The sequence below is a fragment of the Talpa occidentalis genome, unplaced genomic scaffold, assembly GCF_014898055.3.
Source record: "Talpa occidentalis isolate TD23 unplaced genomic scaffold, MPIMG_talOcc4v2.1 talOcc4.2, whole genome shotgun sequence".
Classification (NCBI taxonomy): domain Eukaryota; kingdom Metazoa; phylum Chordata; class Mammalia; order Eulipotyphla; family Talpidae; genus Talpa; species Talpa occidentalis.
The window spans coordinates 89,569,441-89,593,247 of record NW_023602073.1 but is presented as its reverse complement, the minus strand read 5'-3'; the positions used below and the strand labels follow the sequence as shown (position 1 = coordinate 89,593,247).

At 36.6% G+C, this 23,807-nt stretch overlaps 1 protein-coding gene across 1 annotated transcript in view; it reads right to left on the bottom strand.

Moving 5' to 3' along the window:
* BCKDHB (branched chain keto acid dehydrogenase E1 subunit beta) overlaps positions 1-23,807 on the bottom strand; it is a 178,489-nt gene that overhangs the window by 135,176 nt on the left and 19,506 nt on the right. The gene's annotated exons all lie outside the window — the stretch shown is intronic.

Here is a 23,807-nt window from a genome sequence, read left to right as displayed (position 1 = left end):
TTATAATCATAGCAAGTATATTCTCTCTCCATGAAGGAATTAAGCTAGAAATCAGTAACAGTAGAAAATTAGAAAATTCTTATGTCAGAAAAAATCATAAATATATCTAAATAATTCATGGCTTAGAACAAGTTATAATGAAAACTGGAAAGTATTTTGAGCTCAATGATAATGAAAAACTAATCAAAATTAGTAAGGTTCTGATTTCACTAATGGCACAATAGTAGTTTCGTTTTGTTTTTTGTTTTTTGTTTTTTTTAAATCAATCCTCCCATGGCTAATGATTATGAACTTTAGACAAATAGAACCACCAACTACTTAAAGGCACTGAGGAGCCAAAACACAGGTCTAAACTGAAGTAGACTTGATTCTTAAATGAAGGAAGTGCAGTAGAGCAGCATGACATTTCTAAGGCTTGTCCCCTAAGGAAATCCCCAGTTTCTTAGTATGAATCAGCTAGAATTCAGACTCACTGGCTTGAGTTGTCAGAAAATGGAATCTAGAGCTGCCAGTGGCTGAAAATTGAGAGATTAAGTCTCTCAAAGATGGAAGTTACATGGAGGCACCCCAAAATCTGTGCAAATCTTAAACTGACCCCTGTGCCTGCCAGGAGATTCCAAGAGCCAAACAGATAAAAACAGGGGGAAATTTTGAAGAGCTGAACAGATATTTCAGTTCTGCCCACTAAAGGCTACAAGAGACCCAATTTAGAGTTTGAGACTCTTCAGATTAGAGGAGCTTGATCAACACCTTAGGTTTTTCCATTGAAAACAAAGGTATCATATTAACACTGTGCAACTCAATTCTCACTGAGGTTTCACCACCTCTCAGCCTGTATCAGAATTTCATTAAAAATTCTGTTCTGGAGCTAGACAGACACAAGCAATGGCCATACTCTGGCTAGACGATCAAAAGTTTTGGGCAGATCTGAGATTCATATTTCAGTTCCATAATCCATGATCTAAGGTTATCAGTTCTTCATACATAGAATTCATTTTCAGCTCAATCATTCCCTTTGAATGTGAACCACAAATGGGACAGGTGCCAGAAAATGCCAACTAGACATCCTGTAGTTTGCACTCTTAAAAGCAGCTGCAAAAACTTAAAGCATGATTCATACTCATCAGGATCTATGACTATCTTCTAAAATTGTGACCTCTAGCCTTCTTCAGTTCCTATCTTTCATCAGTTCCTATATCAAGTAGCTCAATAATTTCTGGAAATCTATGATTTCATAGTACTAAGAATAATTCATTGGTAGAAAATGAACATAGATTCCAGCTATCCCCATGGGATTCATATACCTTAACCAGGTAAGATTATTCTTATTTATTCATTGCTGCTTCAAGTTCCCTGAATTCAGACCTTTTTAATCTCATTAAGCATAGCCTTTTTTGTTGATAGCGCAAAAGTTGGGTTTCTCAGGACTGTACTCTAAAATATACTTGCTTTGGGAAAATAACTACTCTCTCCAATAAGTTTCTATGATCAAGAAGAAATTGCTTCAACATGAACAAAAGGCTTAAAACCTGTTTCTATTTTCCCCAAAACAGGTTATGACTGAGGGTATGAGAACAAATAAGATACACAATACTGATGACTTCCTCTGTCTTATAAGATACACAGAATCTCAATGGGTGGATTAATACCCACAGGGAGTGACTACATCACAAGCCAATACAGACTTGGGTTTGTACCAATTCCACAAATCTCTAAACTTCCTAAGAGTCAATTTCTTATCTGTAGCAAAAACATAATGATACTTAAAAGACTAAAATAATGCATATATTAATTCCACAAGTATTTATAAGGTTTCTAATACTATATAGGCATTATTCTAGATGCAGAAGATATTGTAGTAAACAAAACAAATTTATCCTAATGGAGCTTACTTTCTAATCAGGAAAACAGATGACTTAAGTGTGTAAAATACATAGTGTTAGATGATAGTGGAGAATAGTAAGGCAGGGAGCAAGTGATTGGGGGAAATGGGACTACTATATCTTTAAGAAGAGATTAGAGGGCCTCCCCGGTGACACAAGGGGTTAAACACTGCACTATGAAGCAATCCACAGCCTCTGCAGCATGAGTTCCATCCCCAGTGGGCCAGGGAGCAACCCACATGGCTCAGCAGACCTCTCTTGCCTTGTCTGCTGCTCCCCTCAGCAGTGTATTTCAGTCAGTCTGCCTGTTCTGCTCCCTGCTCTGTCTCTGGTGGATCCTCTCACCCTCCCACACACCTGGCCTGTACCCCAGTTGTTGTATAAAATAAATAAATAAATCTTTTTTAAAAAATAAAGAAGGAAAAAGAAAGGAGCAGCAACTAGCTGGATAGGAATATGGAATTAATAGGAGGAATTTTTAACTTTTTAAAATTAATTGCCAATAATTTATACAACTACATAACTGCAATTGCAATTTCATACCTTCATATATAGAAGGATTTTTTTTAAGATAGAAGAAATAATAGCAGGCCGATGGGAATGATCTGTAAAGAAGGGGATATTGATAATTTTGAGAAAATGCAGAGAACGCTGGAACCATATCTACGAGAAGGTGCTAGAGAAGGAAGGGGTCTAGTGTGGGCAGGGTGACAGAAACCCTTACACCCATTCAGAGTGCAGAAGAAGAGAGCATAATGACATAGATGCAAGTAAAGAGATCTATGCAGCAGTGAGACCAAACATCGAAAGAGATGAGGCAAGAAATGATGGTATGAACAGTCATCTAGGAAAATGGAAGAGTGAGTGGACCAGGAACATGCAGCATGGAGGAAGGCAGCTCCTAGACATGCGTGTTCTTGAAGTGAGATCAGCTAGCAAGATGTTTTGCTCCAGCAAAGATTAGCTCTGAAATTTAGATCAAGATAGATTTAAGTAAAATTGGATTTTTCCAAGCAAAAAATGACATGAATTAATGGACTATAAAGGGAAGGCCAACAAGTGAATGATAGACCATGAGGGTCAGTGGAATTCATCAATTTTAACAATCAACAAGGCTAAAGGATTGCTGGAGTGAAGGACCAGAAACAGAGTGCTGCGGAGGTGCAGGTGACAGTCAGCATTGTGGATGCTTCAGATTGAAGTCATGGAGGTGCAGCAGTTACTGATAATGACGAGGTCTGGGGTACGTCCAAAGAGGCTGAGGCAGGATGGAGGACAAGATCATTAGAGCAAGAGAAAAAGAAACAAGAAGCCAGAGTACTGAGACCATCCATGTGGATATGACAGGAGTACTAATAGAGTGACTGACAGAGCCAGGGCAGATGAGAAAAGATTGCCTGGTGACAACAGATGACAAGGAAGGACAGTATTAGTGCTTAGTACTCGCCTGGAAAATTGAAATCATTCAATGACTATTTTGAAAGGATAACTTCATGAATGAAAGATAGGTTTCTTTTCATTTAAAAATCAAATTTATAAGTCTCTTTTTTAAACTTTTTGAAATAACTGCACTCAGCTTTTTAATATATGAAACCCAATTTCTCAAATTTACATAAGGTACTATTATGTGTTCACATAATAATCTCACACAGGTCACGTCCTTTAGTTCAGGTGGCACATAAGACAAATTATAACATTTATCCAGATGATAAATAAAATCTAAGATTAGGTCCAATTCATATCTTTCAAAGGCAGTTGAGTTGTATACTAATAATAAATTTCTGAGGTTGAAAGAGAATTGCAAAGAGGAGGAGCTGGTATGAAAGTGCTGAGGTCAAGCCCTGAAAGAGTTCAGTGAGGTATTTTGTGGCTTTGATTTCAAGTAAAGGAAGTAAACACGCCTCCTCTGAAACAGTTCTTCAATGACCAACAATATTGATTGAGTCAGAAAAAAAAATTAAATACCATCTGAATTACTTCTTTTAGAAAACTGAATAAAGATAAATTAACATTTTAGATAAAATTGCTTTTGATAATACAGACAACTAGAATAAAAGATTCATACAGGGCCTCCCTGGTGTCCCAGCAGGTTGAGTGCCTCGCTGCGCTGTCCGCAGCCTCTGCAGCACCAGTTCAAATCCCAACTGGCCGGAGAGATTCTCACATGGCATGGCAGACCTCTCCTGTCTCACCCGCTGCTCCCCTCAGCAGTGTATTTTGATTCTTCTGCCTGTTCTGCTCCCTGCTCTGTCTCTGGTGGGTTTCTCACCCTACTACGCTTCTGGCCTATACCCCAGTTCTTGTATAAATAAATAAATAAATCTTTAAAAAAAAATTCATATAATATGCCATTTTCCTATATCTTGCTTAATTTTAACTTTGCTTAAATTTTATTAGGACTGTATTTAGCTCCATGATTTTATGTCAATTAAAACATGTATAGAAAGCCAGATCATTAAGTTAACTGACTTGTTCATTTCTCATTGTTGAAGATCAAGCATAAAGTCATATCACCACTTTATAATAGTTTTCTTCTTCCCTAAAGGGAACATAATTAAGACATTTTACATTACTGGCAGCATGATATCTATGATATTGTCCATAATAAAATGCCAAATATCAAAATAAAACTAGCAGTTAACTTCTCTGACCAAAGATCACAGATGGGAACAAATGAGACCACCAGTTAGTCCCATTCCCTATCACAACATATAGGCCACAACTGTAGACCAGAAACTCTGAAAAGAATGGAGGTGGAAGGGCTCATGCTCAGAGAAATAAGCCAGAAAGAAAAAGGAAAATACTGGATGGTCTCACTCGTAGCAGGACTTCAGAAAACTTAAATAAGGGACTAGGAAAAAAACTAATTATAATAAAGTAAAAATCAAAATCAACAAGCAACTATAAACCAGAAACACACTGGGGAGCGAGGGGGAAGGAAGTAGTATCAAAACAAGGGTGGTGGGAATTGTATGGGGACTATAACCAAGATGAAAATGCATACATTGTGCAAAAATGAAAAATGATGTAAAAAATATATAAAATAAAAAAATATATAAAAAGGCAAAAAAAAAAAAAAAAAGGAATACAAAGAAACAGGAAAAGAAATAGCCATAATTTAAAGGTAACAAATTACTTCTTGATAGGTTAAAAATAAATCATTTCAACTTTTCTTGTCCTAGCCATTTTTCAGAGACTATAACTAATTTTAGTTTTAGAGTTTCTCTTGTGAACAAAGTGGTCCTGCAAGTTATTATGTCTACCTTCTATAGAATTAAATTTTGGTTTTCCCTATAAAAATGTTTTGAAAAGTCAGCTTCAAACTGCCTATCGTTAAGCAACTGGTCACTCCCTTAGGACACAAATCCAGGGGGGTAAATCAACTCCATCAGGGAACCAGCTCAAGTCCCAGAGTCCCTGAACAGAAAGATAAATAAGGACATAAACATTTATGACTAATCTCCAAAGTAAACCGGGGAGAATAAATGTCACTATAGACAATTTTAGCAAGGGTAGACAGGGGTAATAAATCCCACTAATTTTAGTAACAGATTTTCAGGAATATGTTGTGATTTCACAATTAAAAGTTTACTGATAGAGGTGAAAGCTTTTGTTAAAGGTCAAATAAATTAAAAACACAAAATTAATCCAGAAGATCACTTCTGCCTTTTAAAACAAGTAGAAAAGAATAGACCACTCCATTCATTAGCTAAATAGGTTAGAAACTCATTTAAAGAGTAAGTATGCAAGCAATGTTTTAAATACCAAGTAGGATGACCATTACAAATTATCTTCCAAACTGAAATGTCTAGAAGTATTAACAATACTAAGAATAATTAACATACTTAATACTTAATAATACTTAATACAATGAATAATGCTAATAATTAACAATAATATTAACTAAGAATAATTAACATTATCATCAGGCCTAAACTAAGTAGTCCCAGGAAAACAGACCAGTCTTGGTAAATCAAGACTTACAGTTACTAAATCAAACAATTAAATAATATTAATACCTAAGTGAAAAGTATTAAGGAATAATATAAACCAAGTGTTCATCTTAGCCACAAGTACAATACTTATGCCTAAAATGAACACTTGGAAGGGAGGAGCACAGGGGACTGAGGTGATGGTGCATGGGTGAATTGGTGGAGGAAATTCTATGGGGACTACATCTGAGGTGGGGGGAAAAAAGCAAACATTGTTTAAAAATGAACAATGATGTAAAATATACATAAATAAATGAATTTTTTTTTAAATAAGGTGACTCATATCTAGAGCTAAAGAATGAAAAAGTGATATGAAAAAAACACCTTACGACCAAGGTAGTAGTCATAGTTTAATGCCTATGGTGGGCACAGGCATGCATGCAGCCCACATCCCCCAGTTGCAAAGACTGTGTTGCCCCAGTTGCAGAGAGTACTGTCTGCCAGCTGACATCACTTGGCAGCCCCCTCAGGGACTACCTCAACTCCAGTGAACTTCCTAGCTCAAGAAGATCATGGTTGGTGGCCAACATCCAAGGACTGATCAGTGTAAGAATATAAAGGCCTGGTCACTTCAGTCCAACTAGAAACAGGATCATTAATAACTAAAGATCCCACAGGGTTGGCCAAGGTTGCCCTTGGGCCTAGACTCTCCCTCTGCCCATCCTGCTTTCACTAAAAGCAGCACTGTATTTATGGTTCCAGAAGTTACTGGGTTCCAAGGTTTTCAGATCTAGGAAGTTTACCTGTATTTACAATTATCTTACAACAACACTCTCCAAACTGTAGCTTCTGGGCAACAATGGCTAGAAAGGGTTACTTCTGAGCCTTATCCTCTGTTGTTCTGAAAACTCCTGAGAAGAGAGATCTGAGTCATTCTATTGAATAAGACAGGAAAATTAACGAAGAGAAAAATCAACCAGCAGTAAATATGTTTAGTAAACATTAGAAGGACAAAGTACAAAAGCACCACTGTAATTGAGTCTACAATTCTGGGTGCAGATCCAATAATGCCCAAGTATTCATTGACTAGATTAAAATTTGTAAGCTCCTCTAATAAGAGCATAGAATGTGCCTCATTTATCTTTGGACACTCATAGTACCTAGTATAATGTCTTCAATTGAGTAGTCATTTAATAATATTATTCAAGTGAACAGATTTGAAAGATCCATTTTGCTTGGCTGAAAGAGCAATAATCTATGGCAATTGAGATGTGGTAATGTCCCACCAAGTACTCAAGATATAGCTGTGACAGCAAGGCAGACAGGACTTGATATAGATACAATATTTACATGAAAATACTCATTTAAATAATGGGAAAATATAAAAACAAAGAGAGACCACAGACTCACCCAAGCACAAAGATAAGAACTATGTACAGTTACTATGTCTTTAACACCTAGGATAGTTGTTGGCACATAGTAAGATTTTTTAAATATTTAAAATATTGGTTTAATGCATAAGTGAAACAAAATGAGTGACCAAAATAATTACATTAAAATAGAAATGACAACAGAAATCATGATAAATTAGAAAATAAAGCTAGATCACATCTTGAAAATACATTCAAACACAAATCAGTGGATTATTTACTTGACGGCTATATTTTAGGTGATCACATCTTATAGAAATTTTAGAAAATACATTAACATGTCTTATTTTTAAAAATCCATTTGCATGGACTCCCCCATATAAGTCCCTACTTTTCCATTTCTTGGCTAAGGAATCAAACCCTCTACTGCCTAAATCCTGTTTCAAATGCCTTTCCTGGGTATAAAAGAATTCAATTGGTCAGTAACACTATTGTAAAGCTATAGTCACCAAAACAGTACAGTATTTGCACATGAGGACAATGTGCAAATAGAGAATAGAGACTCCAGAAACATCCACACAGGTATGGTCAGGTTAGGGGCAGAGGAAAAAAAAGAAATTTTGAAAAGACTAAAAGGAAAAGAATCAATTTTAAGCAAGTCATAGAAACTGAAATAGGGAAGATATGTTTGAAGATTAGCCACTGTAATTATGATAAAATAATGTCTAATATCATAAGCCAGGGATTCTCAAACCAAGTACACAATTTTTATATATGTATATATGTATTTGCTTTACTGAAGTAAATTTAGTTTACAACACTGTATATGACTTAGAGGTATAGGGTCATATCCTTCAGATGTTACCACAACATACCCATCACCAAGGCACACAAAGTCCTGTACCATCATCCAATCTGATCCCTCCCCATGTTGCTCTCTAACCTACCCTTCCCCTTCTGGTAACCTTAATTCTACAGTCATATTTCTAGAGTTTGTTATTGGATTGGTTTTAGCGAATCTTTGTTTTATTTCTCTATATTTCACATGTAAGTGACACCATGTGGTAACTGTCTTCCCTCTTCTGACTTAATTTCAATAGCATTTCCCCCTCCAGTTCCAATAGATACACAACTTTTTTTTTTAAAGATTGATTGATTGATTGATTGATTGATTTATACAAGCACCGGGTACAGTCAGAAGCATGGGAGGATAAGAGAATTCACCAGAGTCAGAGGGGAGACCAGAACAGGCAGACTGATGAAATACACTGCTGAGGGGAGCAGCAGGTGGCAGGAGAGGCCTGTGTGCCATGTGGGACCCTCACCTGGCGGCTGGGGATCGAACCGGCGCTGCAGAGGCTGCGGGCAGCTTCGCAACCCAGCCCTCAACCACTGCGCCACCGGGGAGGCCCTAGATACACAACTTTTAAAGGCAATATGTACTCTTACACTTCTAATGTCAACCAGCTTTAATATATGCTATTTTAATACAAAGTTAAACTTAATGACCTGATTTACCAGGACAAAAGCAAAAATAATTTATAATTATATAGCCAATTAAATTCTAAAAATAGACGATAACAAACAATGTTTTTCCACTGAAATGACAGCTCCAATTTAGCTTCAGGTCCACTTCTGATTTTTTTTTCCTTTAATGATTTTAATGGAAAAAATGGACTTTTCGATTCATTCCCTTGTACAAAATATTATGGATAGCCTTCTGTCTTTATTAATTGTATATACTCAGACTTCATACTAAGTAAAACCACCTACAAACATTCCTTGAATGCTGGTTTTAAAAACATTACTTCAAGGTAAACTTGGTATTACAACCATATCGAAATATGTGTTAAATGATATCCAATTATTACCAGAATCAGGTGCAGAAAATTCTTCAGTGAGTGTTAACATACTAATAAACTTACTATTGGATACTACATTAAAAAAATGGAACAAAGTACTCAATTTGGCACAACTTAGGTCTTTAAGAAATGAGTTGTATCCCAAGGGGTGGAATAAATGGAGTATATAACACAAAAATAAGATATCAAGTATACATTCTTTTTTTTTTTTTTTTTTTTATAGAGGCATGCTTTATTTATTTGTTTGCTGGTTTGTTTGTTTGGTTATACATGCACTGGGTACAGTCAGAAGCGCGGGAGGATGAGAGAACTCACCAGAGCCAGAGCGGGGAGCAGAGCAGGCAGAAGGACCGAAGTACACTGCTGAGGGGAGCAGCGGGCGGCAGGAGAAGTCCGCACGCCATGTGGGACCCTCCTCCGGTGGCCGGGGAGCAGCCGGGGATCGAACCGGCGCCGCAGAGGCCGCGGGCAACCCAGCGCTCAACCGCTGCGCCACCGGGGAGGCCCTCAAGTATACATTCTTCCTAAGCTCTTTGTATGGATGTGGCAGGGGATGAATATCAAGCCCTCCCAGATCACCTTCTGACACCAAAGGCTTTGATTTAGACCCAGTGAAAAATACAATTTGGTATAATTTGTTTTAACAAGGGAATATGCATTAATTCAGCATGTACTTGTCCATGTACAAGTCACTATAGTTGGATGCGCAAATGATGACAAGATAAATGAGACACCACTAAGTTTAAACTTCTAAATATTAAAACAACTTATAATGTAATCACATAACAAATATAAATAACTATGAGAAAGTGATATAAAAAATAAGAAGAGAAGGGAAGGAGAGATTCAGGTGTAGGAATCATGCAGTTTCATTAAAGAGAAAACACTTGAAATGGGCAGTAAAGCATGGGCAGAATTTTAAAAGGCATATGTAGAATAGGGGACTGCTTGACCAACAGGATGAAGACAAAAAAAGAAGTGCAAGGTCAGATCTGGGAAGTGAACCAAGGAAGGTGAAATACAAAGTAATTGGAATAATAGTGGGAATTAAAGGTAGACGTTTGGTTAAAAGTGTGTGCTTTGGTGAGAAACACTGGGTTAAGATGTAGCTCTACCACTTTCTGGTTGTGTGATCTTTATTCATAAAGTTAGAATAAAAGTAACCTGTTGACCAACCAAGGTTGATCTCAAGATTAACTAAGGTATGCACAAATGCTCTGTAATCCATAAAGCAATATAATAATGTTAAGTATTATTATTAGGTTAGTAGTGAGGAAAATAATGAGAATCAACATGGTTTAATAGGTGTTAGTTGAGAGGAATGTTCAAGAAATGAACCCCCTGAGGGCTGGCACTGAGAAGTACTGGGACCATATGTGGTCTTTGAGATCCCAATCTCAGCTGGAGAAGCCCGCCCAGTACTGCTTATCCTCAATCTCAATGTATTACAGTTAGAAAATTTATATGGTACTCTGAGTCACTCCATAATAAGCACACTCTCTCCATCCGGGGTGAAGGTGGGAGTAGGGAAGGCAGGTCATGGTGGGAGAGTTATGACAAGCAATTCTAAATGAACAAAAATCCTGTTTGATTAGCAAAACCAGGAATAGACTCAATAAGAGGATAACATGCGTACCTGCAGCCAAAGACCCTGAAATTTACCACTGGACAAAGGGATTATAAACAGGTGACTAAGCGATTGCTAACCTTCGAAAAGACATAGCCCAGGAGTGGAAATGAAGAGTTGATGACCAAAGACAACTCCTGGATTAAGGAACATATGCTGTGTATGCAGAGGCTTGGAGACTAGGCATATCAAAGATTGAACCCAAAGGACTCAAAGCCTTCCAACGTACTACTTGGAAAAGAGAAATACTGGATTCCAATAGATGGCAGTTCTATTCAAGTAGATGTCTGCATGGAAGCAGTGGCTCCACACTATTCACATCTTCAAGGGTATATGAGCAAACAAAATGAAACATGTGCTGAGTGCTACTCGCCATACGTTTGTGTTAGGGCTTTATGACAGGGTAATCTGCAAATGCAAATGTAATAGCATGACCTTGACAATACAAAACCAACATAGCATTCCCAGAGCCCCAGACATCTTCAGGAATTGCCCAGCACTGGCTGAGATAAGGGATACTTAATCTCAGAAGATATAACTAGTAAATTCAAATAGTAACGCTTTGACACTTGTACCTAAGGTAAAATTTTGTTTCTATACATAATCTTTCAATCAAGGAGATTCCATAAATGGGAAATTTATCTAAAATAAAAGTGAATTTAAACAAATAAATGTTCAGAATCTGAATGTTCAGGTTTTAAGAAGGATGTACACAGCTATTTAAGTTAGACTCTCTTTTAAGTAACATTCACAAAGAAAAACACAAACACCATTTCAGTCAAACTGATATATACTATGTCTCAAAAAAAGAATCAGTTTTGCTGGGAGAACAAAATAGACAAACTCTTTGGTTGTTCTACCTTTAATTATTAAAGTCACATTGATATGTTTATTGCTCTAACTATATAAATTTCTTACATGAAGTTATCTAAAACATATTGAGAGATTAAAGTTGCAATTTAGAGAAACGCACACTAAAAATGTAATTTTTCAAATAAATGAATATATAAATGATGCTAAAAAAAGATTGCAAAAAATGAATACAAAAAGTATTTCTGAATAAACCTGTAATGACTTCCCTGTACTTAAATACAACCAAAGATGTTTTTCCAGAAAGTCAAAAGATTTTCATCATCCTGTGATACCAGCTGGAATTTAAGGGCATGCCATCTAATTTTTTTTTAATCTTCCTTCATTTATATGGAAATGAGATGTTTCCTAAAACATATCTGTACTCAGTACCTACGTCAACAGTAAAGCTCAAAGCGCACAAATCCCTCCAGCTGATTCCTGACTGTAAGTGAAAACAGCATGCCAACATCATCTAAAACCCATGTGCGTCATTCACCAACAAGGACATTACCAAGCTGTCAATTTCAATTAACCTGCCTAGCTTTATAAATAGCCTAAACTTCCCTATCTAAATAGGTTGGTGCCCTTTTCTCAGAAGCAAAGGAACAACATGACAAAGATGCATGAAAAATAAATGAGCTTTCCCCTTTGTAAACAGAAAAAAGTTGACATTAAACCAATTCGAAGTCCAAATTGAAGAGCTATTAATAAAATAAAGCTCAAGAGAATGAAGAACCAGTTTTAACCAGAAAATAAACATTCACTAATTGTATCTACTCTTTTCAAAATATCTGAATCCCACTGCTTATAGGAACTAATGCAAGGCTCATAGACAAGCAGAGCATGATCTTTAAAATGGTTTCATAAGTAAGACAGTTTCAAAGCCCAGGAGATTGCTACCTGCCCCCTCCAAAAAAAATTATTTTGAAAATTCATTTGTATCATTCTATTCTAAATCTGAAATGTGAATGGTTTTAGAGCATTATAATTACTTCTGCTAGCTCTAGATTTTTCTTCCTTTAAAATCAATTTACTCCATGGATCCTTCACATCATTCCTACAATCTAGTTACTTGTTTACAGCACCTTTCTACTTCACACTTCAATAAGTAAACAGAAACAGAAAACACATCAATGAAATTTACCAAAGGACAGAAAAGAACTGGCATTGATCCTTAATCAAGCTACTGAAGTCATTAATCCATTTAACTAATATCCATGTGTTGGAAAACATGGTCAGCCAACATACTAATTTCAGGTAAAATATGTGTGAATTCATGTGTGTGTGAGTATACGTGTGTCATCCAGGTGATACTTGACAAGCTCACTAAGACAGCATGACAAAGCGACATCTCACACACAATATGGATAATATTCTGCTCACTGAAATACCTAAGACATGATCATAAACTAAGAAGTTAAAAAAAGATTTCTGCACAATGAAATAAAGACAGGACAAAATGGATAGACTATACTTAAAAAAGGTCCCTTAAACTCTCACAACTGCTTTAAAAAAATTTTCATTAGAAGTCAACTCCTTGATGGTGCAAGGGTGCCTTGGGGAAGGAGATTCTATGGGGACTCAATCTGAGGTGGTGGGGGGAAGCAAATATTGTCTAAAAACATGTAAAAAATGATAAATGTTAAAATAAAAAAAAATGAAAAAAAAGTCACCTCCTGATATGAAATACTTACTGTGTCACTTAAAAATCTTAAAGACTTAAATCATTTTATTTGCACTAAATCATGGAACCATTACTACTGTGACCACTCCATTCATTCAACCAATTTCCATGTTTAGTACCTTTTTAGCCTCCTGGAAGATGTAAAGATGAACTGTGTATAAAATACAGTATGGGACAAAATAAAAATAATGACATTTTTGTGCATGGTGCGAAGTAGTGGTCTAGTTTTCATTCTTTTGCTTATGGTGATTCAGTTTTCCAGCACCATTTTTTGAACAAACTGTCCTTGTTCCATTGCATATCTTTTGCTCCTTTGTCAAAGATTAATTGGCCAACAGGCATATGAAAAAATGTTCAACATCCCTCATAATAAGGGAAATGCAAATCAAAACCACAATGAGAAACCACCTTGAATGGCACATATTAAGAAAAACTAGCAACAACAAATGTTGGCGAGGATGTGATGAAAAGGAACTCTCCTGCACTACTGGTGGGAGTGCAAACTGGTCCAACCACTATGGAAAGCTACGTGGAGTTTCCTCAAACTGCTAAAAATGGAGTTACCATATGACCCAGCAATTCCACTTCTAGGAATCTACCCAAAGGACATAAAGCACCTATCAAAAAGATACCTGCACCCCCATGGTTATTGCAGTACTATTTATAATAGCTAAGACTTGGAAACAGCCCAAATGCCCAAAAATAGACGACTGGATCAAGAAGATGTGGTATATATACACAATGGAATACTATGCAGCAATCAAAAAAGATAAACTAAAACATTTGCAGCAACATGGATGGAGCTAGAAGGAATTATGCTCAGTGAAATAAGTCAGAAGGAAAAAGAAAAATAGTGGTTTCACTTATAGGAGGAATATAGGGGAACCAAATAAGACATCAGGGGGAAAAAATAATAACAATACAAAACAAAACAAAAATAAACAATAGCAAACTATAAATCAGAGGCATTCTGCAGGGGAGGGAAAGGGATCAAAATGAGGGTGGGAAGAGCACAAGGGACCATGGTGATGATGCACAAGTGAATTGGTGGTGGAAATTCTATGGGGACTACACCTGAGAAAAGAAAGCAAACATTGTACAAAAATGAACAATGATGTAAAACATATATAATAATAAAAATTAAAAATAATGGCATTATAGAGGCAATGCTAGGTGGAAATGACAAGAACAGTTGAGAGAAATTACTTCTAGTAGCAAAGGCTGTGGTGAGGAAGATGTGCTATGTTTGGAGGTGCAGTTCAGATTTGAAGCAGAGGGAGGACTTTGTGAGGGGCAAAACAGTATTAAAAAGGCAGAGGAGCAGAGAAGCATGAGTACAACTGGTCAGTAGAATGGACATAGCCAAGGGTATGGGAATAGGGGGTTGATTGCGGGGAGGCCAAAGTTAGAAAGAAAAGTCAAAACCAGATCACTTAATATCTGAGTTTAGAAAGCTGAATTTTATTATTAAATATGTGGGAGGTTTAAGCAGGGAAATAATTGTGATCAGTGCTGTTTTCTGGAAAAAATAATCTCACCAATGTAATATAAACTAGACTAGAAAAGAGAATGAGATCTCAGACTCACAACAAATATAATCATTCAGATCCAAAGTAACGAGGGCATGAACTATGATAGTGACAGTAGGAACAGGAGAGAGAAACTCAAAGGAAAAGAACTTGATAGGTTTAAAATATTAAATCTGAGGTGTTTTGAGGACCCACAGCAGAAATGCAAGGAAATCGTGTTCTACATTCATTGAAAACTAATACACATATATGCAGAAGGATGAGATTTACTTGAAATGAACTTAATATAAACTTTTTTTCTTTTAATGTTAGATCAAATTTTTAAAGAAAAGGTCAGAGAAAAGCCAGAAAGAATCACAAAGCATAACTTGATAGTTTGGTCCAAATCAGATGGCCAGCTAAAGAAATGGTAATCTAGTATTTCAAAATTAAAGAAATTGATATGGATGCTACATGACAGGATAATTATATCACCTCAGAGGCTCAGTCTTCTCATCTACTTCTGAACCACTTTTACATGAAAATTGATTTTATTTAGGTTAGCAAGTCATTATCTGTCTCTTTAATTGCCACGCTCAGGGAAGGGAAATTTTGTTTCATACAGACTTAACCCCTGACAATTGTCTACATAGATCCTTTCCTTTCCACTTGTCTTGATTTTCCAAAGAATCACAAGTTCTATCGGTGTCCCTGACTGACTCTTCATTAACCCCTTCTTGAGTCATTTTGCATCCAATGCCTGCCAGAGTTTCTCAATTTAGATACAATGGTTCTCAATGGTCATTTTTAACAAAGATCTTAGCAGACTTAAAGTGTTAAATTACTTGAATTAATACAAACATAGAATCATTTTATTAAACTTGCAATTCCTTATATCCATCAAGTATAAATGCCAGTATAATCATTTTTTCCAAAGAACACACAAACCAAAACATTAAACAACATTCATTAGAAATCAGGTTTTTCTAAAACTTACAATGTGAGGTTTAATCACAGAAAGATAAGGTCTTAGGTCTGGGTCTACCTGTGAAACTTAAAAGAAGTTACATAACCTTTCTGTGTATTTAGATGCGTTTCTACATCTACACAATGGGATAATAAAAGAACTTCACAGAATTGTGAAGTAATCAGTATGTGGAAAGGCCTCAGAACAATGCGTGTGTAGGCAGTACTGAAAGAGTTCACTGCTACTATTGTCACCATCATTATCATTACTATTATATATTAATGTAGCAAATACATGTGCATATAAGCATAGTACTAACTGCTAATTACCTCTCAATATTCATTCTTCCTTTCTTCTACAGTAACAGAACCCAGAGTTTTGGCTGAGCATGTATCCAAGCAAAATAAAAACAATTTCCTGGCCTCCCTTACCTCAAAAATAGCTCTCCATGAAGAATTAACCTCTAAGATTCTGCCAGGTGGTGGCAGGAAGCTGGAAATCTGAGGGCTTTCTAAAGACTCAATTTTCCTTATTCCAGATATCCCCCCCCACTTCCCCTTCTCCTTATTCCAGTAGAACCTGGTTTTGCCAATTTCTGAGCCTTTGAATGATTCTGTGATGTAAACTAGGCTGGTTTTGGCTACCCCACTGCCCATTCCTCTGGATTCTGTTTTTCCAAACCTACTAAGTCCTTTACCTTCCAGCTTCCAACATTTTGCTCATGTTTTTTCCTATCCCATTCTTCCTGTCCTAAGTACTTAGGTCTTTGCAAAGGAAGATCTTTTAACATTTTAGTAGGGTTTTAGGAAGGAACAAATGCAGATACCCAAGTTTGTCTCTTCATCTAGAAATCTCTACCATTTTCTATTTATTTATTTGTTTGTTTGTTTGTTTTTGTTTTACACATGCACTGGGTACAGTCAGAAGCGTGGGAGGGTGAGAGAATTCACCAGAGCCAGAGCGGGGAGCAGAGCAGGCAGAGCAGGAGTACACTGCTGAGGGGAGCAGCGGGCGGCAGGAGAGGTCTGCGCGCCATGTGGGACCCTCCTCCGGTGGCCGGGGAGCAGCCGGGGATCGAACCAGCGCTGCAGAGGCCGCGGGCAGGTTCGCAACCCAGCGCTCAACCGCTGCGCCACCGGGGAGGCCCTAGAAATCTCTACCATTTTCTATCAAAATTTTCAGTGCACAATTTAACTCATCCTTTGTCACTTAAACTCTGGACTAAATAAAATAAACAATGTTACTGGACAGTTCTAACAGTTTTGTATTGCTATTTTCCCTTATACTGTTATTTTACTTTTCATGTAATTATGCTTTGGCATTTCAAGTGTACTGGGATTTCCTTAAAGGCAGCAACCACATCTTTAAATTTTTAGTACCTTCTAGAGCAGTTCTCAAAATTGACTGCAATTTGAATCACCCAGAAACCCTTAAAACCCCAACACCCTGACCACACCCCAGACCAGAACTCAGTCTCTCAGCTGAGACCTAAACATCAGTATTGCAATAAACAGCAAGGCTGAGAAGCAGTGCTATGTAATGAATGGTGGTGTCACTATCTGGAGACCAACTATAAAGATTTATTCCACATATGTACACACATGCGACTGAAAGGCCTCTCTACCTTCCTAGCATGGCTTTTCCAACAAGTTCTTAGGACTAATAAACTAGTCTCTATAAACAGGAAATAACCTGAATACTACCAGGACATACTAAAGAAGTGCCTCAGGTTAAAAAAAAGCTTGGGGATGTTTTCTACTTGTCAGATGATAGTTTAATATTAACTACCTATGCCCTGTGTCCACTGGCCAGTGTGCAAGGATAAGTCAATATCAATCTTTCTCTAATGAATGTACTTTGGTCTATCACTGCCTTCATAATCCCTTAATTCGTTGCAAGCAACTGGCCTAGCACTCACACCACGTACTTAATGGACATGGGACTATTTTGAATGGCCAGCTTCCAGTTCTGCAGAAACTATAAAACTCAATTGAACAAAGAAACTGATGGAGTTACCAGACAGCAGAGGCTCCAAAGTATCTATGCAGGAGTTTAGCAGAAGCATTTTAGTTGAAGATTAAAGCCAAATGGCTTGTCTTAATCTTAAATTTTCATAGCTAGCCCATTGTTTTTACTTACATTTTATATCCGTGGTTTGGGGGAACTGATGGAGATTAAAGTCAACTCAAGCACCTAATGCCACACCAATTAGCAAAGGCAGGGACCACGGGTCCATATGTCACTGCACCTCACCTTTTCATTTCCTTTTTTTAACTGTTCTTCAAATAGAGTAGAAATCAGTCCACTATGACCATGAATAGTGATGGCATTAAAAGAATTAGAAACAAATGTTATTCAGCTTTTACTTCACTAAAATATTTAAGGGTAATAGGAGCTAAAGGCTGAATAGTGCAATGTCTTCTGTCCGTATCTTAAACAGCAAGAACTAGATAATAAGGCAAATAAAGGAAATATGGCAAGAACTGAATGAAAGGAATGCTGCATTGAGACTACTTGGCTCAATTTGACTTATAAGATCAAAGAAATCAAGGGAGGCTGGGTAGTTTAGAGACACAAAACAGATCTCGCGCCCTTTTGATTCACTTTCACCAAATTGTGTGATAAATGGAACCTTTAAGTAGAACATGGTGCAAAATTATATGTCAAAATCTAACATATTTCTTTATATAAAGATTTAAATGTTATAAACAGAGTTGTAACCTTTGATCTATACCCACAAAATAATCAAAAGCAAAATGGCTAAAATGCTCTTCAGCAGAAATTTCACAGAATATTTGACAAGAAAGCATGTCTTTTTCAGGCAAATGATCAGTTGCCCTTACAAATTTGTTGAGACTTGTGAATTTGTTGAGAATGTAGTGGAACTACCTTCTTTAATATCTACGCTAACAGTATTTAATTTATTTTGAATAGTTAGAGTGGGTTTATGCATTTAATAATGTTCTTTCTTCCTTTGATTAGAGAATTAAAACATGGTTCCAAAGTGATTTGAAAGCTCCCTTTTGAGTTTTGAGAAATCTCAACTTTTTAAGAGCAAAATGCTCAACTTCTATGTACAGGATCTTTATTAATTAAAAATGTAATAATATGTTTGTGTGTGTGTGTTCCATTTTGGTTTAGAAACAAGTTGGTTTCTTCTGGACTCCAAATTGGCAAAGAGTAAAGAGGGTTAAATGAGCAGCCTGCCCAGAAGTTGAAATGAGAAATCCCTTACTATCAATGAAGCTTGAGTGTTTAGGAGCCAAAATTAAAAAAAAAAAAAAAATCTTTTGGCTAATTTAAGGTTGGCCAGATGCCAAAACTTCTGGCTGGTGACCAGAGGACCTTGGGAAGTGGATGGCATGACGCCACTAAAGAAGGTCAAGCACTTTTGCTAAAGCGCCTTTGGGTGTAGCTGCTCACTAGGAAAATGAAAATTTCTTGCCTAACAGGTTTCCCAAGTGATTCCTTAGCACATGTCACTTGCCAGCCTTGACCTAACTGATCCTTCAGCCCCTTTGCCAATCAAAGCAACTGAGAAATCTCATCTACACTAAACAGGAACAGAAAACAAAGCACTATGCTCCAGCCCTTTAAGACTTTACACAGAAAGTCTCACTCAACAAATATCTGGCAAATTATATTAATGCTATCCCCCATACAGAGCTGTTTTTACAAGTCCCCAATTTGACTGGAAAATTATTTTTCCTGGGGAATTATTATTATGTGATTTTATAGTTGAACTGAAGGTGATGAAAGTGGAATTCCAAGTTACAACTGAAGCACAGAATGTCAACTATTTAATATCAAAACATTTAGGTTTGAATTTTCTGAGACAGATAAGTAACAACGTTGGTTCAAGTTACAACACTGATTCGATATCTGGGTGCAACATCAATGTGAAGTTGCCATACACAAGCCATAGACTTCAGTCATGTAACATCTAGAAGGAAAAGCACTCTCAGTTGAAATTTAATGATCTTTGTGACCAGTTTCCTCAAGACAAAGGAGTGGGGGGGGAGTTGTGAGAGAATCCAGGGATTCTCAGATATTGAGCAATCTCAACTGTCTATATAAAATTTATTATACTGATCCCCTTTCAACCATGGTAACTTCTGGGATCTAAAAAGAAAAGTCTTACCATTAAAAATGATACCTGAATCAAAGAAGTAGCAATTCAGAATAAATAAAAAAGTAATTTTTTTTAAAAAAATGACTGTCTTCAATGTGTAAATATCAGAAAGTGAGCAGTTCAAAACAAAAGAATTAAAAATGTCTATTGCACCTAGTTCAAGAAATACTAAAGGCTAAATAAGGAGTTTGTGCTCTTCCCCATTAGAAGTATGACTCTAAAGACAAGATTTTTCATAAGATTTGCTACCAAGTTTGGGAAGCTAACTTAGCACCACCATCCCTGAAATTAAATGCACATATATGTTATATTTGACAATAAAATGTAAAAAAAAAGCAAAGATCTTTTACTGCTTGCATTATTCTGAATAGTTTTATTTTCTATTTTTTAATTATGTTGTTTCAAAAGCTATATGAATCAATTTTATACTTTCCGACAATGACCTGTAATTCCATTTTTTTCCAGTCTTCTTTAGCCCAAGCCTATCTCCTAACTTGGTGCTCACATTTCATAATATTAGAAGTCTGCCACATATTGTCAAATAATGTTGAGAAAAACTGGCTTAAGGGCATGATGCTCTGATGCATAAAATGTTAAAGAGAACACCTGTTGGCAGCTCTAAAATTTATTGTTTAATCAACTAAGGAAAAAAAATAAAAAGTCAAAGCAGCATTTGCCACCCTGGAACAACTTAATGAACTAACCAAAAAAAACTCATTCACAAAAGAAACACAAAAAACAATTTTTAAAAATCTTTTTATTTTTTTTTTTATAGAGGCATGTTTTATTTATTTATTTTGTTTGTTTGTTTGTTTTGTTTATACATGCACTGGGTACAGTCAGAAGTGCGGGAGGGTGAGAGAATTCACCAGAGCCAGAGCGGGGAGCAGAGCAGGCAGAGGGACCGAAGTACACTGCTGAGGGGAGCAGCGGGCGGCAGGAGAGGTCTGCGCGCCATGTGGGACCCTCCTCCGGTGGCCGGGGAGCAGCCGGGGATTGAACCGGTGCCGCAGAGGCCGCGGGCAGCCTCGCAACCCAGCGCTCAACCGCTGCGCCACCGGGGAGGCCCATTTTAAAAATCTTTTTAATATGTTACTAATGACTAGCTGCTTCTTACTCCATGAATAATCAAAACCCTGGAGCTTAATTTCTTTTATTCCTTCTTATGTTTTTATATATATCTAAATTACTCATTTATAAATAAGTCAAATCCGTGTAGTACAGAAAGCTCAGGACTGGGTTTTAGAATGGTTTTACAATCTGGCTCACCTATTTGCCACTGGGCAGCTTAGTAACATTTAACCTCTCAGGACTTCAGTTTCTATAATATGTGGAGATGGACTAGATCAGGGTATTTCTACCTTGGGGCTACTGGCATTCAAGGCCAGATAATCCTTCATTTAGTGAACGAGTGCTGCCCTGTGCATTGAAGGAAGTTTAGCAGCATCTCTGGCAACAACCAGTTGTGACAATCAAAAACATCTCCAAATGTGTCTAAATGTTTCTGGGTGAGCAAAATCACCCCCAGTTAAAAACCACTAGACTACATGTGTCCTTATATTCCTTCCAGTTGTGATATCCTACAAAATATATTAAATATATTCTTAGGGGCCCTCCCTGGTGGCGCGGGTGTTAAAAGTCTCAGCATTATCAAGCTATCTGCAGCCACTGAAGCATGAGTTCAATCCCCAGCCAGGTAGTTAACCCACATGGCTCAGCAGACCTCTCCTGCTGCACGCACTGCTCCCCTCAGCAGTGTATTTCGTCAGTCTGCCTGTCCTGTTCCCCGCTCTGGCTCTGGTGAATTCTCTCACCCTCCCACGCTTCTGACTGTACCCAGTGCTTGTATAAATAAATATATAAATCTTTAAAAAAAAATTTTTTCCTAAATGTTAATTTGCTAAGTCACTGGCAAATATGCCAACTGTGCGAGTACACAGTTTGATTTTTAGAGAAATTGAAATACATTTGTAACAATTCTAGTTTTATTAAATTTTACATTTTTTGAAATGAAAAACTACAGAAGATCATGAAAGCAATATATAAGGGAAACTAATGTAAATGAAGTATATTTCAATATTTTCGTCCCACTTTCTAGGGTAACTACTTCAACTGGATAAAAAAGAGATTAAACAAGTATATTAAACATATTCCTTATCTACTTTACCACATGTGCGCTTTTAGAAAGCAAAGGAGCTTTGTAATACTAGGAGCAATTTAAAGTGCATGACTTTTAGGAAGAAAAATACTTAAAGCTACTAACAATCCTTTAAAAATAACTTTCAGAGAGGAAAAAAAAAGTTCATAGCTAGTATTCTATCTGTCCAGAAGTTAAATGTGTATCTATCTATCTATCTATCTATCTATATACATCTATATGTATATATATGTCGGTAGGAGAAATAAACCATGTATTCTATTCTAATAAATCATATATATTTTCCTGGATACTTATCATGAATTTACAAAGTTGATCCCAGTTTCAATTGCCCAGACACCAAAGACTGCCATTCTGCAATGGGACCCAGACATCATCCATGACCATGATTATCACCCAATTTACCCTTTCTTTGTAGTAGAAGCACATTTTCTTTCTGTTCAAGAAATTAATTTCATAATTGATGTGAAAGTATAAGATACTTGTCAAAAGATTTGCTACCAGTCTCCAAATTTAAAATTTACCCTGGAAAAGGGACTTATGAAGAGAAAATTAAATTCAGTGACTAAGGAAGCTGATGGTTCTAAACAGATAAATAATTGTTAATTCAGAAAGCCTTTAAATGTAAAGGAAACCTAGGCATAAAGTAAATCTGTTCCTTTTCTTAACAGAAAATAAAAAGCAAATAAATAAATAAAGCAAAAATTAAAAGCACAAGAATACCTAAGTGTGTATCCATGAGAACCAGCTGGTCTTTTCCTTTCACTTTACTGATAAAGACACATTACTCATAGTCGCTCCCAAATACTAGCACATTATAAATGAAAATTCATCTCCACATGCCTGTCCTAGTTTTCCTCCCTCAATTTAGTGTTTCAATGTATCTGGTCATAAATTTCTATGATGTTCACATAAGAAAATAATGCCTGGTTATTTTCCCGAATTGCTACAACAGGCCACAGCCGTGGTGTAGAAGAATGAATACAATAATGGGAAACATCTACTCTAGTGAAAAGACAGATGTTTCAGCCTGTACATGCTTCAGCAACACCTTTACTACTCCTTCTCTCACCTAAACTTCCTCCAATGAGTAGACTAAAACATAGTCTGTAAACCACAGCCCAGCAACATTCATTTTAGGACAGAACAGTGTTAAATAAAAACATATCCAGAACTTTACATACCAAAATCTTATTGACTAAAACACACACAAACACTAACATTCAGGTAGTGACAATAGTGAGACCATGTGGAATCTGTTACACTGTTTATATAAAGGGACAGGTGGGATTCAAATAAAATCACATACACCCTAAAAACAAACACCCTGGGATTGCCTTAGTTCCACTTATTCCTCCTGATCAATGGATTTCCAAAGCCGCCCTTTCGTTATGAAATACATTGATAATTTTTTTTTAACAACTGATAAATTTCTTGTCAATTTTCAAAGCACTCACATTATTTTGTTGTATCAAAGAACAAGGAAGGAGGAGAAAAGTATAGTCACCCTAAACCTTCCCATCTGGATTATATGGAATGCAAAATAGCTCTAATCTCCCTTCCTTTGATGATAGCATTGCCTCTAATTATGCAAATACTCCTTTTTAATATTAAGTAATATTTAACTTACTATTATTTCAGTAACCTGCAATCCTTCATATTCTCTCTTCCGAGGGAATTTAAAATGCATCTTAGTAGTTCCAGAGTATTGGTATAATGTGAATAGGGATGGGCTCATTTCAAAGTTTAGGCTGCCACCTACTGACGGTGCTCCCTTCACACTCAACCCTCAGCTCTTCCCAGGAAAGGACTCAATTCCCTCCGCAGCAGTT